Source organism: Dendrobates tinctorius, unplaced genomic scaffold (assembly GCF_039654945.1).
Source record: "Dendrobates tinctorius isolate UK_male_01 unplaced genomic scaffold, ASM3965494v1 ptg000054l, whole genome shotgun sequence".
Lineage (NCBI taxonomy): Eukaryota > Metazoa > Chordata > Amphibia > Anura > Dendrobatidae > Dendrobates > Dendrobates tinctorius.
The window spans coordinates 4,878,558-4,896,886 of NW_027361722.1; the positions used below are offsets into that span (position 1 = coordinate 4,878,558).

An 18,329-nucleotide genomic window follows, 5' to 3' on the forward strand; every position below is an offset into this window, starting at 1 on the left:
CTTTTTCAATGCAAAATTGGCTGGGATTCAGATTGGACTACATGTCACGTTTGGAGAGTCCCTGATGTACCTAAACAGTGGAAACCCCCTACAAGTGACCCCATTTTGGAAACTAGACCACCCCAAGGAACTTATCTAGATATGTGGTGAGAACTTTGAACCCACAAGGGCTTTACAAAAGTTTATAACGTACAGCGGTACAATTAAAAAATCATATTTTCCACAAAAATGATCTTTTCACCCCAATTTTTATTTTCCCAAGGGTAACAGGAGCCTAAAAGTTATTGTGCAATTTGTCCTGAGTACGCTGATACCCCACATGTGGGGGTAAACCACTATTTGGGCGCATGGCAGAGCTCGGAAGGGAAGCAGCGCCATTTGACGTTTTTGGCTGGAATTGAGATCGGACATCATGTCGCGATTGGAAAACCCCTGATGTACCAAAACAGTTGAAACCCCCCACAAATGACACCATTTTGGAAACTAGACCCCCTAAGGAACTTATCTAGATGTGTGGTGAGAACTTTGTACTCCAAGGGCTTCACAGAAGTTTATAACATAAAGCCGTACAATTAAAAAATCATATTTTTTCCACAAAAATGATCTTTTCACCCTCAATTTTTATTTTTCCAAGGGTAACAGGACCCTAAAAGTTATTGTGCAATTTGTCCTGAGTACGCTGATACCCCACATGTGGGGGTAAACCACTATTTGGGCGCATGGCAGAGCTCGAAAGGGAAGCAGCGCCATTTGACGTTTTTGGCTGGAACTGAGATCGGACACCATGTCGCGATTGGAAAACCCCTGATGTACCTAAACAGTGGAAACCCCCCACAAATGACACCATTTTGTAAACTAGACCCCCCAAGGAACTTATCTAGATGTGTGGTGAGAACTTTGAACCCCCCAGTGCTTCACAGAAGTTTATAACGCCCGGGCGTGAAAATAAAAAATTCGTATTTTTTCCACAAACATGATTTTTTAGTCACCATTTTTTTATTTTCCCAAGGGTACCATGAGAAATTGGACCCCAAAAGTTGTTTTCCAATTTGTCCTGAGTATGCTGATACCCCATATGTGGGAGAAAACTACTGTATGGGCACACGTCGGGGATCGGAAGGGAAGTAGTGACGTTTTGGAATGCAGACTTTGATGGAATGGTCTGCGGGTGTCATGTTGCCTTTGGAGAGCCCCTAATGTACCTAAACAGTGGAAACCCCCCACAAATGACCCCATTTTGAAAACTAGACCCCCTAAGGAACTTATCTAGATGTGAGGTGAGCACTTTGAACCCCCAAGGGCTTCACAGAAGTTTATAATGCCCAGGCATGAAAATAAAAAAATCGTATTTTTTCCACAAACATGATCAATTAGTCCCCAATTTTTTCATTTTCCCAAGGGTAACAGGAGAAATTGGACCCCAAAAGTTGTTGTCCAATTTGTCATGAGTACGCTGACACCCCATATGTGGGAGAAAACTACTGTATGGACACACGTCGGGGCTCGGAAGGGAAGTAGTGACGTTTTGGAATGTAGACTTTGATGGAATGGTCTGCGGGTGTCATGTGCGTTTGGAGAGCCCCTGATGTACCTAAACTATTGAAACTCCCCACAAGTGACCCCATTTTGGACACTAGACCCCCCACGGAACTGTGTGGTGAGCACTTTGAACCCCCAAGTGCTTCACAGAATTTTATAACGCTCGGACGTGAAAATAAAAAAATCATTTTTTTCCACAAAAATGATATTTTTGCCCCCAATTTTTTATTTTCCTAAGGGTAACAGGAGAAATTGGACCCCAAAAATTGTTTTGCAATTTGTCCTGAGTAGGCTGATACCCTACATGTGGGGGTAAAACACTGTTTGGGCGCATGTCAGAGCTTGGAAGGGAAGGAGCACCATTTGACATTTTCAACTCAGAATTGGCTGGAATTGAAATCAGACGCCATGTTGCATTTGGAGAGCCCCTGATGTGCCCAAACAGTGGAAACCCCCAATTCTAACTCCAACCCGAACCCCAACACACCCCTAACCCTAATCTCAGCCCTAACCCTAGCCCTAACCCTAACCCTAACCGTAATAGAAAAATGGAAATAAATACATTTTTTTATTTTATTATTTTTCCCTAACTAAGGGGGTGATAACGGGGGGTTTGATTTACTATTTATCGCATTTTTTATGTTTGGCAGCTGTCACACGCTAAAAGACGCTTTTTATTGTAAAAATAGTTTTTGCATCACCACATATTGAGAGCTATAATTTTTCCGTATTTTGATCCACCGAGTCATGTGAGGTCTTATTTTTTGCGGGACGAGTTGACTTTTTTATTGGTACCATTTTCGGGCACGTGACATTTTTTGATCGCTTTTTATTCCGATTTTTGGGAAGCAGAATGAACAAAAACCAGCGTTTCATGAATTTCTTTTGGGGGGGGTGCGTTTACACCGTTCCACGTGCGGTAAAATTGATAAAGCGGTTTTATTCTCCGGGTCGGTACGGTTACAGCGATACCTCATTTAGGTCATTTTTTTATGTTTTGTCGGTTTTATGCAATGAAAACTATTTTATATAAAAAATAATTATTTTTGCATCGCTTTATTCTGCGAGCTATAACTTTTTTATTTTTTTGCTGATGATGCTGTGTGGCGGCTCGTTTTTTGCGGGACAAGATGACGTTTTCAGAGGTACAAAGGATATTTATATGCGTCTTTTTGATTGCGCGTTATTACACTTTTTGTTTGGGGGTATGATAATAAATCATTATTTTTTGCTTCGTTTTTTATTTTTATTTTTTAAGGGGTTCGCTAAAGGGGTTAACTAATGGGACAGTTTTATAGGGCGGATCGTTACGGACGCGGCAATACCTAATATGTGTACTTTTATTTATTTTTTTTTTATTTTCAAAAAATGGATTTATTTGGGGGAATATTTTTTTTTTTTTTGTAATTTATTTGGCGATTTTTAAAAAATGATTTTAACACTTTATTTTTTTTTTTTTTTTACTTTATTAAATAGTCCCAGGTGGGACATCACTGTTCTGTGACAGATCGCTGATCTGTCACATCACAGATCACTGTGACAGATCAGCGATCTGTCACAGGCACTGCACAAGGCTTCCTCATGCCTGCGCTTTGCAGGCACTGAGGAAGCCAGCTTCCTGCAGGCCCCCGAAGGCCCCCGTCGCCATCTTGGATTCGGGGGCCTGCAGGAAAGAAGCCCCCGGCAGCAGCGCTGCACATTGCGCTGCCGTGGGGGGCTCAGGGAAGCACGGAGGGAGCCCCCTCCCTGCCGATGCTTCCCTTTAACTCCCGGTACACCGCGATCATGTTTAATCGCGGTGTGCAAGGGGTTAACGTGTCGGGGCGGTCCGTGACCGCCCCTGACACATTGTGCCGGGAGTCAGCTGTGATAATCAGCTGACACCCGGCCGCGATCAGCGGCGCTCACCACGTGGGCGCCGCTGATCGCGGTAGACGTACTATCCCGTCCACGGTCATACGGGCCCGGGTACCGTGGACGGGATAGTACGTCGGATGTCAGGAAGGGGTTAAATATTGGTGCCCCCAAAGTAAAAGCTAGTCGAAGACCCCCTACTAGACCCGGCCCTCTCCACTCCAATGCTTGAGCAAACTCCCATGGCTGATCTGCGTCAATGAGATTATTCCTAAATATGATTTCATGGACCTTAGCGCCGATCCAAAAGAAAACAGTTACGTAGGTCCGATTTTATGGGCGGACATATCATTGGTGCAACCTGTGCAGCCGCCAGGGGCCCAGGAGGTAACGGGGCCACTATCACCTCCAAAGCAGGTGGAATTGTGCATTATGATGAGATATTGGACTGCAAAGGGCCCAGATATCGTTCTTGCACAGGGGCCCTGTTCTGTCTGGGTCCGTCAGTGGATCAGACGCAGCCTTTCAAGTCTACGGGAGAGGAGAAAAAATGGACTGCACACAGAATCTGTTCTCTTTTTTTGCGTGAATGTGGCCTAATAACGTAAAACATAAAAATAAAGAAAATAGAAACAAAATTATAGACAAAAAACTAGAAAAAAAATGTGATACAAGCAAAAACTAAGTGGTATACAGAAAATGGCAAAACACAAATTGTTCTATAAAGCACAAAATACTTAGAATTAAATCATTAGTCCATAAATAAAATAAAAATATAATAAAAAGAACTAAAATATGAAAAATCTATAAGATATGTCAATTAAGGTAAAGTATAAAAATATCAATAATATAAAAAAATATATACAACTAGAAGAACAAAAATATCAATGATAAAAACTATGATATGAACATAATAAAATGTGTGGATATAATAATACAAATAATAAGTAAAACAAAAGTAAGTTATTTTAGAAAAAAACAAAAAATGTATAAAATGTAAGACAACGGTGGTGGCAGAATGGGGCAGGGAGCAGTTAATACAGGAGAGGGCGGCCGCTGCCATTTCTGCTACTGGACAAAGCCATGGGAATGAAAAGATCATGTCATGAAGTGAACAAGGCGAAGGTGAAGAGACTGTAATGAGAGGCCGGCGGCCCAGGCCCACTTCTCTTAAAAGGAGCTATCTGATATGTGATAGTGCAGGACCCACAGCCAAGGAGCGGGGCACATTGCCTGCAGCAAGAAAGGGCCTGTGTCTCACTGCTCAAAGGCCTTTTCTTCTCCGGCTCCTTTCTCGTCTTCTGTGAATACAGAACTCCTGGGTCAGTTCCGTGAAGGATTCCAGGGAGACAGTGATCGTCTTTCAGGACACTGGCAGCCGGTGGCCCAGATATGGTAACTGCCCAGAGTGACTGCGGCGTCCACGACATACTGTCACTTGTGAGCGGTGAAATTTATAAACTGGGTCACAAATTACAATGATGGTCAATATAACTGCACCCAACTAAAATAATGAGGGTGTATAAGGTCACTGTTATCCATCGATATTTACCTGATTAATAAATCCTAATATACAAGTGAGAGCTCATCAGCAGCTGCATGGCCATAAATATACATTATATAATACTGGTTGTCACCACTAGATGGAGCCCAGGAGCTTACTGCACACATTGACCTGATAGCTCCCTCTAGTGTTGACTGCAGACAGGATCTTATCATGTATCTCTGTATACAGGGAGCTCCCCCTAGTGGTGACTGCAGACAGGATCTTATTATGTATCTATACAGGGAGCTCCACCTCGTGGTGACTGCAGACAGGATCTTATCATGTATCTCTGCATACAGTGAGCTCCCCCTAGTGGTGGCTGCAGACAGAATCTTATCCTGTATCTCTGTATACAGGGAGCTCCCCCTAGTGGTGGCTGCAGACAGGATCTTATCATGTATCTCTGTATAAAGGGAGCTCCCCCTAGTGGTGACTGCAGACAGGATCTTATCATGTATCTCTGTATACAGAGAGCTACCCCTAGTGGTGGCTGCAGACAGAATCTTATGTATCTCTGTATACAGGGAGCTCCCTCTAGTGGTGACTGCAGACAGGATCTTATCATGTATCTCTGTATACAGGGAGCTCCCCCTAGTGGTGACTGCAGACAGGATCTTATTATGTATCTATACAGGGAGCTCCACCTCGTGGTGACTGCAGACAGGATCTTATCATGTATCTCTGCATACAGTGAGCTCCCCCTAGTGGTGGCTGCAGACAGAATCTTATCCTGTATCTCTGTATACAGGGAGCTCCCCCTAGTGGTGGCTGCAGACAGGATCTTATCATGTATCTCTGTATAAAGGGAGCTCCCCCTAGTGGTGACTGCAGACAGGATCTTATCATGTATCTCTGTATACAGAGAGCTACCCCTAGTGGTGGCTGCAGACAGAATCTTATGTATCTCTGTATACAGGGAGCTCCCTCTAGTGGTGACTGCAGACAGGATCTTATCATGTATCTCTGTATACAGAGAGCTACCCCTAGTGGTGGCTGCAGACAGAATCTTATGTATCTCTGCATACAGGGAGCTCCCCCTAGTGGTGAAAGCAGACCGGATCATATCATGTATCTCTGTATAAAGGGCGCTCCCCCTAGTGGTGACTGCAGACAGAATCTTATCATGTATCTCTGTAGACAGGGAGCTCCCCCTAGTGGTGACTGCAGACATGATCTTACTATATAACTTTGTATACAGGGAGCTCCCCCTAGTGGTGGCTGCAGACAGGATCTTATCATGTATCTCTGTATAAAGGGAGCTCCCCCTAGTGGTGACTGCAGACAGAATCTTATTATGTATCTCTGTATAAAGGGAGCTCCCCCTAGCGGTGACTGCAGACAGAATCTTATCATGTATCTCTGTATAAATGGAGCTCCCCCTAGTGGTGACCGCAGACAGAATCTTATCATGTATCTCTGTAGACAGGGAGCTCCCCCTAGTGGTGACTGCAGACAGGATCTTACCATATAACTTTGTATGCAGGGAGCTCCCCCTAGTGGTTGCTGCAGACAGGATCTTATGTTTCTCTGTATACAGGGAGCCCCCCCTAGTGATGGATGTAGACAGGATCTTATCAAGTATCTCTGTATACAGGGAGCTCCCCATAGTGGTGGGTGCAGACAGGATCTTATCATGTATCTCTGTATGCAGGGAGCTCCCCAGAGTGGTGGTTGCAGACAGGATCTTATCAAGTATCTCTGTATAAAGGGAGCTCCCCCTAGTGGTGACTGCAGACAGAATCTTATCCTGTATCTCTGTATACAGGGAGCTCCCCCTAGTGGTGGCTGCAGACAGGAACTTATCCTGTATCTCTTTATACAGGGAGCTCCCCCTATTGGTGACTGCAGGCAAAATCTTATCATGTATTTCTGTATACAGGGAGCTACCCCTAGTGGTGACTGCAGACAGGATCTTATCCTGTATCTCTTTATACAGGGAGCTCCCCCTAGTGATGGCTGCAGACAGGATCTTATCATGTATCTCTGTATACAGGGAGCTCCCCCTATTGGTGGCTGCAGACAGGATCTTATCATGTACCTCTGTATACAGGGAGCTCCCCCTATTGGTGGCTGCAGACAGGATCTTATCATGTACCTCTGTATACAGGGAGCTCCCCCTAGTGGTGGTTGCAGGCAGGAGCTTATCATGTATCTCTGTATACAGGAAGCTCCCCCTATTGGTGGCTGCAGACAGGATCTTATCATGTATCTCTGTATACAGGGAGCCCCCCCTAGTGGTGGCTGTAATGTAAAATGTCTGTAAGGTAGAACTTTCTAGAATCCTCAATTCTTTCCAGAAAATCACCTTGTCACACAGCAGCATCCCCCCTCCTTATCAGCTGTGTGTCCGCACTGGTAATAGGACACTCCCTCTATAACATTTGGCCCCTCTCCACAGAAGGGAATGCTAATTAGTTAAGGGAAAGCATTGCTTTTGTTCTCAGATCTGTGGCTGAGTGAAACTATGGGTGATATTAAAGAGACTGTACTGCAAAAACCATACACCGCCGAGATATAATAATCATATCACTGCGTGGGCAACGAAACCAGCTTTTATAACCTCTAATTTTTGCGGCTCTAACCACTCCAGAAGCTGAGATATGGATTGCTCCCAAACGGAGTGTCCTAAGTATGGCATGTCTGATGTCGTTCTATTATATTCGATGAACTGCAACCTATGAGGCCCTCAGTGAGTTTATATGAGCTTTTCTCATTTAGATATAGTTATTCTAAGTTTTGTAGACAAATCATAACTTAGAGGACCGCCCATTTCGTGAGGTCACAGACCCTAGGCTATAAGGTATTCCAGACCAAATTCCAGTCAGCTGTAGCTGGAGTCTTGATGCTGACAAGAACCCCAGATGAGTGGAGACGTGTGGCTCCACCTTCTTGCGTCACATGGCTTGCCTAAAGAATCATGAGCAACTGTAAGTGTACTTTCTGTTTTAATCCTTGCTATTTTTTATATATTTGCATTGTACATATTTAATGTCTCAACTTTATAGCAACTTTTATCTATGTAATTACTGCCCACATTTTGGGAATAAATGATAAAATCTATTAGCTCTGTCTCCATGCTCTAAGAAACGAACTATGCGCCTTTTGTTGTGAGTTCATTTTTCCCTTCACCAGTGAGGTCTGATGAACTCCCTCTTCTGGCGAAGGAAGGTAGTGAGGCTGATTACCAAACAGCTGAGCAGGTAGATGATGACTGGGTCACAGGAACTGATGACTGGATATAAGGCAGCTGACGCCCTGCTGCCTTGCCGGTGATTTTCCTGCTGGATTCTTGGAGACCAGTCTGATTTCTGCTTCTCAAAGCTAAGTTTTGCTCTGCCTTTTGTACACTTTAGTTCTGGTTTTGTTTGCCTTGTTTTTTGGAGTTCAGCCATCCCCGGCCAGGGGTGAGCTGAATTCCATTTTTGTCTCTGATCTGTTGATCTCTGGCTCTGTCTTCAGAATATACCTGAGTGCTGATATAGTCTTTTTGAAGCCTAGCGACTTCAGGGCCTGTTTTTCCTATCAGTCTGTTGGTTCATTTTTGGATAGGGTTTTTGCGGATTGCAGACAGCAGCTTTTCTATCCTGTCCTATTTAGTTAGCTTGGGCCCCATCATTTGCTCAACCTATCTTTCTATCTGTGTTAGTGTTTTTTCATCTTGCTTCACAGTCATTATATGTTGGGGGCTGCCTATTGCTTTGGGGTCTGCTCTGGGGCAGTTTAGATTTCCCCTTTCTGTCTTTAGGCTAATTTAGTTCTCCGGCTGTGATCGAGGGGTCTAGGGTATGTCCCCTCTCTCTTTTATTTCAATTTTATTTCAACTTTGTTTTTCCTTTTCACCTGGTTCTCCTCTCTCAATATTGTGATATATATTGCTCTGTATACAATGCAGATACCACTATATGATTATATCACCTGTGATCTACATCAAGATTATTAATCAATATGTTTGTACAACATTGTATATTATTTGTATGAGGACCTGTTATGATTTTCTTCTGTATATATTTTGTACTTTTATATAGCAGACTGAGGAAGGCCGATAATAGGCCGAAACGGTTCCAGGACTGCAATAAATTATAAAATAAATCTAATTTGCAAAGGATTATTCAGTTGAGTGCCATGTTACTTTATTATTCACTTAGGGCACCGTAGGAACCCCCCACGGCTACTTCTAGTTGTTGTGGATAGGTTCGGGGGTCTGCAATCCGATAGATTCCAACTTCTCTGGTTTTCTGGACTTAGCTATTATTTTTGTTTTTTCCTCCTTCAGTGACTCATCCATAACAGCCTTTGTTAGATAATCGCTACTAATTTGGGGGTTTGCCACGGACCCTCTTAATTAACTCTTTGATTAAGTAAAGTGTGGCTGGTGGCAGTGTGGTGTGTGCGGTTGGTTAGTTTGGTTGGCAGTCCGGAAGGGTCTTATATTGCTGGATGAGGGGCTGCGGCCACGGCATTGATAATTCCCTTACTGCTGTCAGGAGCCCCGCACTGCACTTGCTCACTGAGCCAGTGTGGGTGTCCTGAGTACAAAAACAGTGCTCAAAGATACCTGTGGAGCAGGGCAGCAGCGGTGACGATGCGTGCTTCAGAGTATCAGGACCTGAAGCACATGACTGCTGGGAGCGTGGCCTAAGCTCCACAGAGCGAGGAGCTGCAGGGAAACTCCTAGAAAGGTAACTACAGGACAATGTTACCAAGGGGCATAGACAGAGACAGAAACCAGATGAAGCCAGGGTCAAAGCACAAGATAGCAATACAGTACCAAAGGGTTAGACAGAATGGATAGTCAGAACATAGCAATAGATCAGAAAACCAGAACGGGCAATAGACGGTACAATAGGGACAAACTGTAACGGAGTAACGATAGCCAAGCCAGGAGGTCAGAACCGGAGAAGACAATAGTACCAAAGCGAGAGATGGAGTAGAGAGTGAGGGAACAGGCCGGGTCATACACGGGAAGCAAACAATCAATGCAGAATACACGCACACCAGGGGTCAGACACACCAGAACAACAGTATAGCTGACAGAGAACCCTGGTAAAGAGTGAGTATAAATACCCCTACCAGATCCAGAAAGAGGCCACGAACACTTAACCCTGTGAGTGCAGGGCAAAAACTCTGTTCAAACCATGACAACTGCAGCAGTCTGATTGGCCGTGCACAACAAGCAGCCCGTCCGGCAGCTAATTATCCTAGGTGCAGTTCCCTGACTGACCTGAGGGTAAGGGTGGCGCCGGAGAGCTGCAAGTTCCAAAGTGGAACTGAGAAAGTGGGATATACATAAATCCCCGCAGTTCTTGGAAGGTTGTTAGCAGTGGTGCGGCATCCAAAATAATCCCCCTGTGGTAAATTGTTAGAGCAAGATTAGCTTGCTGTGTGTTGGTCACACGGTGCCAGCGGTGGGATAACTAAGATAAGCCCCCACTGTGCCTGTGATAGCCGTGTGCCGGCAGTGCGTCGCGTCCCTCCGTCCGCTGACAAACCCGTGTCAGTGGTGGGATCGTGGCGTATTGGTGGCACCGGCTGTGCTGTTCGTCACAGTGGCTGCAGACAGGATCTTATCATGTACCTCTGTATACAGGGAGCTCCCCCTAGTGGTGGCTGCAGGCAGGTTATCATGTATCTCTGTATACAGGGAGCTCCCCCTATTGGTGGCTGCAAACAGGATCTTATCATGTATCTCTGTATACAGGGAGCTCCTCCTAGTGGTGGCTGCAGACAGGATCTTATCATGTATCTCTGTATACAGGGAGCTCCCCCTAGTGGTAGCTGCAGACAGGATCTTATCATGTATCTCTGTATACAGGGAGCTCCCCCTAGTGGTGGCAGTAAAAAGATATTTAGTTTTATTGTGCTTTTATTTATAATTACAGCCTCAGCTCCTGTTCTCACAAAAATATACTAAGATAATCAACATTGAATATTGCACCTAAAAAAATATCCAATTAGGTGATTTTATGTTATTTACAGATAGTAGAACAGATCTTAAAATGATAAATTGTTTTCTTTTAAATAAGAACTGATTTTTTTTCTATTTTAAGCATCATAGAACATGCTCTTCATACCAGTGCACTTAAAAAGTGATCAAGTGCTATCACAGCAAACTCCCAAAAGAAGAAGGGCCTGCCCCCAATAAACCTTTCTCCAACCTTCAGGACCAGAGTGTCAGGGACCGGTGGCATCCCCTTGCCAAAGCTTAGAGAGAGCTAGCCGCGCTCCCAACATCCACCTGGGCGGCCAACCTAGAGGAGCTAGGAGCGGAGTCTACATCTCTTCTCCCGGTTGGTGGTCAGCAGGATAATTCTATCATAGAGCTTCCCTTTTATCACAGTCATTGTAATGACGAACATTTTATATACACCATAAAATATAAAAAAATAAAACAAAAGCTTTGCAAGACTGAAAGCAACGTAGATCCAACTAATGGTAAATTATTTATGCAAAATAGATCTCTTCCTGAAGGAACACTTCTGTCTCTGCATTGCCATCTATAAGCAGCGATCTAAGGGGTCGGGCACTGACTTACAGGTAACCACATCTAAATGTGGCTAGAGGATTTTTTTTTTCTTATCTACCAGAGAATTTTTGGATTAATCTAAAGATTTAGAAAATCTTTTTTTTTAATATTTACATAAAAATTGTTCTACTTTTAAGCACAATCTAACCTCAATTAAAAATATAAAAAAGAATGAGACTTGGAGACGTTAATGGTCTTATATTTAGATGTAGATCCTTTAATTAACATTATTCCCTGATGATAAACCGATCACTGGGCATTCCTACGTTCTGGGGATTGGAACTTTATAAAAAAAGTTGTTTGGTACTGGTAAAAGTCACTTTGTATCTATATTGTTCTTCTACCCAATTCTGAGTATGGCCTGCAGTGTAAAAAATAGAAGTTTTTTTTAATGTGTAAAGTCATGTATAAACTGTAAGGTCATTAGTTCTGGACGTGGCTACAGTAAATGGAGAGGAAGGATGCAACAGAAACCTTAAATCTTCAGCCATTCAGACCCATGGCCCAATCAAACTCACATTAAGAATACAATATTCATCAACAACTGCTTGCTGATGGTTTCCTTATAGTTACTTGAGCTTTGTTACAATAATATTAGATGAAAAGGTGATGGATTGTTAACCCTTTAGTGATGACAGGAAGTTAAATTAAAATAAAATTGCACTTAAGAATGAGTGGAACAAAAGTTACCCTAAAAGACATACTGTACTTAATCAAACACTGCCCTAAATGTCCTCATTGGCGAGTGGTGAAAATACGAGATCAATGTCAATTCCTCAGGTTTCATGTGACATTTGTCATGATCCAGCGTGGATCTGACAGATTAAATGGATAAGTGAACTTTTTTTTTCCTTTGGCTAGGTGCCAAAGTGATTTGATTGCCCCCGGTGGCCATTAGAATTATTACACGTGGTGTCGTTCATTCTAAGTTGCCCCGGTGGTGGTGAGTGGTAGTGCACTTTAGTTTCTTTGGTTTAGTGCACGTAATTATAAATCAGGTGTGAGGCTCTATAAAAGAGAGCCAGGTGTGTTCAGTCACTGTTGGTGATATTGTGTTCGTCATTGGGGAAGCAAGCCTGGGTGAGGAAGGAGCTGAACATGAGTCCTGCGCAGCCCAGCCAGAGGGGACGAGTGGCAGTTATGTGGTCTGCAAGAAGGGATGGCATGGCGTGGTGGAGTCACAGTTTATGGTGTTGGCAGGAAGTGCTTGCCTGGCTTGGTGGAGTGATGACTATGGAGAGAGTTGCACTCAGCATGCGGGACTTGGGTGCTGAGAGCTGGACTCAAGCATGCTTGACTTTTTGGGCAGGAGCTGAACTCATCTTTGGGACTCTGTTACTGGACTTCTGCAATTGGTGGTGGACTCTGCTCCAAGGCTGCACTATGGTGAAGGATCCAGTTATAGTGATGGATCCGGGTGGAGGAGAAGATGCACACAGGTGGTGGGCTCTGTTGCTAGGAGCGTACGCAACAGAGCAAAGCTAAGTGGTGCTTCCCCTGTATTGTCATTTTCCCTCATGTGTGTTTAGTGCAGTGGTGGGATTAGTTTCCGCACCGACCAATTCCCTAGTGAGGGCTTAGGTTCAGGGCGATCTAGGGGTTTTAGGTTCCTGTGCGTCGCCCGGTGCGGAACCGGCATAGGGAACGTTAGGAGTGCAGGGACACTGGCTCAGGGGAGTACAGGAGGTCTCCACTTCCCTATTCCCTATTGCAGGGCCCACCATTGTTAATGTTACCCAGGTTCCCCTTTATTAATTAAATTCGCCTTACTGGAGGCGGGGTTTTCAGACTACTGTATGTATAAAGTGTAATACCTAAATTCGCCAGTTGGAGGCGGGTATCCAGCTGCATGTCCTATTATTTAAATTCGCCCAACTGGAGGCGGTGTATCCAGGGTCACGTGTGTCATATGGGTTCGCCTTGCGGTACTCGCTGCGTCCAGACACACGTGACCGTGACATTGAGACACATCACATCAGAAAAAAAAAGCATAGTAAAGATGCAGGGGCTAGGCGGCAAACAAGTTCAAGGGGCAACAAAAAGTAAAGACGTCTGTTACTTTAAAAGTCACCAGTTCAGCTGAAATGTCGTAAGAGAAGAAGAAAGAAGGAAGAAAGAAGGAAAGAGAAGGGAAAAGAAGGAAGAAGAAAAGGGAAGAAGAAAAAGAAAGAAAGAAAGAGGCAAGTAAAAGGAAAATAAAGAAGAAGGAGGGAGAAAGAAGGTGGCAGGAGAAAAAAAGAAGGTAGAAGAAGAAAGAAAGAATAGGAAAGAAAAGGAGAAGCAAGACAAACGATAAGAAAAAAGGACGGAGAAAGAAGTAGGAAGGAGAAAAAATAAGAAGGAGTAAAAAGATGGAGGAAGAAGAAAGAAGACAGGAAAAGAGAAAGAGAAAGAATAGGGAAGAAAAGAAGAAAAAGGAATGAGACAAAAAGAAGGAAGAAGAAAGAAAGAAAGAAAGAAAGAAAGAAAGAAAGAAAGAAAGAAAGAAAGAAAGAAAGAAAGAAAGAAAGAAAGAAGAATGAAGGAAGAAGAATAAGTTTTGTGGAATCCAGAAAGATACAGGTACAGGAAGAAAAACCTGTCATTATAGTCTGTCTATCATCATGTAATACATTTCTATCAAGCATCTATCATCTCTTATATGTCTGTCTCAAGTCTATCAATCTATTTGTATATGTATCTCACATCCATTTATCAGTGTATAAAATCAGCATCGTAGCTATTATCTATCTATATATTATCTATCATCTATCTATCTAATATATCTATTATCTATCTGCCATCTATATATTATCTATCTAGATAACAGATAAATAGATAGATAATAGATAGATATATAATGGATGATAGATAGATAATAGATAGATAATAGATTATAGATAACACAGGTCAACGAAAAAAAATTTTTTTTCTGGTGTCCAAAATATTTTAATGAATTTGGGGTATTTTTGGGGTGCTGATTCTGAATATGTCATCAGTTTTGCCAGATTGGCTCAAGTTTTTGAGATTTTTGGTATCTTATTTATAGCACTTGTTGGTAAATGCGACGCATCATCTCATTAATTTCTTTGGATTAGTACTTGAACTGAGCAGTTCTCAATATAGTTTTGTGTTAATTAGTGTTCTAAAAGTTTGTTCATAGCTTGATTTTTGCACTAACTTTATGTTGTTGTCTGTTTTCCAGTGAAAAGCATGAACTCATCATGAAGAAGTTGTCTTAACGATCCAGACTCATTCTGTTACATTTGTGGTGAATATACACTGCCAAAACATAGAAGAAACATAACAGACTTCGTAAAAAAAGTGTATTTTGCCTATTTTGGGGTTATGCTTGGGGACCAAGACAAGTTTTGGGCACCACACATAGTGTGCAAAGCATGTATCGAATTATTACGAAAATGGAGCAAAGGACAAAGAAAAAGCTTCAAATTTGGTGTTCCAATGGTGTGGAGAGAGCCAAAAAATCATCATGATGACTGTTATTTCTGTGCAGTGCAAGTGCAAGGATTCAATAAGCATAAGAAACGAAAATGGGAGTAACATGGAATCTGCAAGAAGGCCTGTCCCTCATTGTGAAGATGTGCCTGTACCTGTGTTTACCATAAATAACAGTCATCATGATGATTTTTTGGCTCTCTCCACACCATTGGAACACCAAATTTGAAGCTTTTTCTTTGTCCTTTGCTCCATTTTCGTAATAATTCGATACATGCTTTGCACACTATGTGTGGTGCCCAAAACTTGTCTTGGTCCCCAAGCATAACCCCAAAATAGGCAAAATACACTTTTTTTACGAAGTCTGTTATGTTTCTTCTATGTTTTGGCAGTGTGTATTCACCACAAATGTAACAGAATGAGTCTGGATCGTTAAGACAACTTCTTCATGATGAGTTCATGCTTTTCACTGGAAAACAGACAACAACATAAAGTTAGTGCAAAAATCAAGCTATGAACAAACTTTTAGAACACTAATTAACACAAAACTATATTGAGAACTGCTCAGTTCAAGTACTAATCCAAAGAAATTAATGAGATGATGCGTCGCATTTACCAACAAGTGCTATAAATAAGATACCAAAAATCTCAAAAACTTGAGCCAATCTGGCAAAACTGATGACATATTCAGAATCAGCACCCCAAAAATACCCTAAATTCGATGAAATATCTTTGGCACCAAAAATGCTGTTGACCAGTGTAATAGATAAATAGATAATGGATAGATAATAGATGATAGATAGATAAATAAATAGATCATAGATAGATAAATAAAGATATAGATAATAGATGATAGATAGATAAATAGATAATAGATGATAGATAATAGATGATAGATAGATAGATGTTAGAGAGACAGATAGATGATAGATAAATATATAGATATATAGATAATAGATGATAGATAGATAATAGATATAGATAGGATAGATAGATAGATAGATAGATAGATAGATAGATAGGTAGATGATAGATAGACTGATAGATAGATAGATAGATAGATAGATAGATAGATAGATAGACTGATAGATAGATAGATAGATAGATAGATAGTAGATACTTGGGCTTTTGTATCTTGCTCGCCTCTACCACGGGCTGCAGATTTTGGCCCCAGGAGGGCCAGTAAAGTAAGGGGATTAATTGCGATTCAGATGGAGACACATGGTGCCCGGTCCTGTCCTTAATAAGAGGCTGGCACTGGACAGTGATGGATGGCACCATTAGTCTGGCTGCAGAGCTCCAGGGCGCCTGTGCCCGGGGCTGGCAGGGTGGTGAGTGCCACCATGGAGGACGGTGCACACCCCGCCAGGATCCTTTATACTCTAACAAAGGGAATATCCATCCATATTCATAAAGAGGAGAGCAGCAGCCACAGTGTCAGCGACCTGAGACCCCACAGCAGCCAACACCAGGGCACACCCCGCCGGCACGCCCGATCTGCTGCCTCCTGTGCCCTGGTGGGGCTCCGCGGGGGTCTCTCCCCTCACTGCCTCATCCTGGCCCTAGGTGGGAATGCTCAGACAGGTCTGGAGTTCCCCCATAACACAGGCAGACGATGCATGAGCCGCATCCAGAGCTGATCAGAGGAGAAAGGTCACTGAAGGACCCGACACATCCATTGTGCAGGACAGATGCAGCAGAGCTGGGCATCTGGATTGTACATGCAGCAGTCCTATGCAAAGCCACATGTCCTGACATCATAGTGAGATGTGTCCAAAGGCAAGACAAACTCAGCTCTGCTACATCCGGAAACTACAAAATAAGAGAGTAGATAACAAGTGATAAAAATCACCTGGAATGTCAGCTCTGCTACATCCACAACAGAACGTAATGATCATCTGCCCATGACCCTAAACCACGAGCATGTGAGTCCTGTGTGCACAGGAGCCGAGAGCAGCGATCCATAGAGATCCAATGACAGCGATCAATCAGGTAGGTGACACCAAAACCATCAGAGAAAGCGGCAGACACCCTGATGATGAGCACAGGAATAAGAATAACAACCATCTCAAAATAAGAATAATACACATGGTCCCAAACTAATAATACAAACAGTATTATTACAAATGTCCACTGCAACATGTGCATATAGCTATACATACACACCAATAAATATACACACATCATATACACACAGACATATATATATATATACACATACACTCACACAACTATAATATATATACACACATATATATTTATATCATACACAAACATATATATATATATACACACACACATATGTAATGTGCCAGCTACATGTCCAATTTCCAATCCTTCCAGGTGACAGATAACACAATCTCCTCACATGAAGCTAATGTCAACCATTTATTGACTTCTCCAAACATGTTATTCAGAGCAGATTTACACATTGCAAATAAAAGTACATATAAAGTATGATGGAGCCCCCTCCCAATTTCTGCCCAGAGTTGGGGGCTCTGCCCCCTCCCCATATTCCAGATCCCCCCGAGGATCCATTCTGGATTTGCCCCTCCGCGGACACATCTTCCCTTTCCTCCTTTCCTGCTCCACAATCATTGACAAAAAAAAGGAAAAAGGAAAAAAAAGAAAAAGAGAAGAGAAAAGAAGAGAAGAGAAAAGAAGAGAAAAGAAGAGAGAAGAAGAGAAGAGAAAAGAGGAGAAGAGAAAAGAAGAGAGAAGAGAAGAGAAAAGAAGAGAAGAGGAAAGAGGAGAAAAGAAGAGAGAAGAAGAGAAGAGAAAAGAAGAGAAGAGAAAAGAGGAGAAGAGAAAAGAAGAGAAGAGAGAAGAGAAGAGAAAAGAAGAGAAGAGAGAAGAAGAGAAGAGAAAAGAAGAGAAGAGAAGAGAGAAGAAGAGAAGAGAAAAGAAGAGAAGAGAAAAGAAGAGAAGAGAAAAGAAGAGAAGAGAAGAGAAAAGAAGAGAAGAGAAAAGAAGAGAGAAGAAGAGAAGAGAGAAGAAGAGAAGAGAAGAGAAAAGAAGAGAAGAGAGAAGAAGAGAAGAGAAGAGAAAAGAAGAGAAGAGAAGAGAAGAGAGAAGAGAAGAGAAAAGAAGAGGAGAGAAAGGAAGAGAGAAGAAGAGAAAAGAAGAGGAGAGAAGAGAAGAGAAAAGAAGAGAAGAGAAGATAGTTTGGGTCTGGAAACGCTGACAGGCAGCGCCCCCCCGGGCACAGCGCCGGCTCCGGGGGTCTTGGGCTGCCGCCAGGACCCTCCTGCTGTCTCGGAGCTGCTGCTTCTTTCCTTCTTTTCCTTTTCCCTTCTTTTTAAACCTGGCGGTGAAGCGTTCAGCAGCTCCGCTCCACCTGCTCAGTGTGAACTTGTGTGTAGCCGCGGCCCCCCGACCCTCTCTCCCACCCTCCGGGGGCACAAACACTGGAACAGCACAATCTGCCAGAAC

At 42.9% G+C, this 18,329-nt stretch overlaps 1 protein-coding gene across 12 annotated transcripts in view; it reads right to left on the reverse strand.

Moving 5' to 3' along the window:
- The window catches only part of ZBTB20 (zinc finger and BTB domain containing 20), a 1,106,032-nt gene that overhangs the window by 100,213 nt on the left and 987,490 nt on the right, over positions 1 to 18,329 (reverse strand). The window lies entirely within an intron of this gene.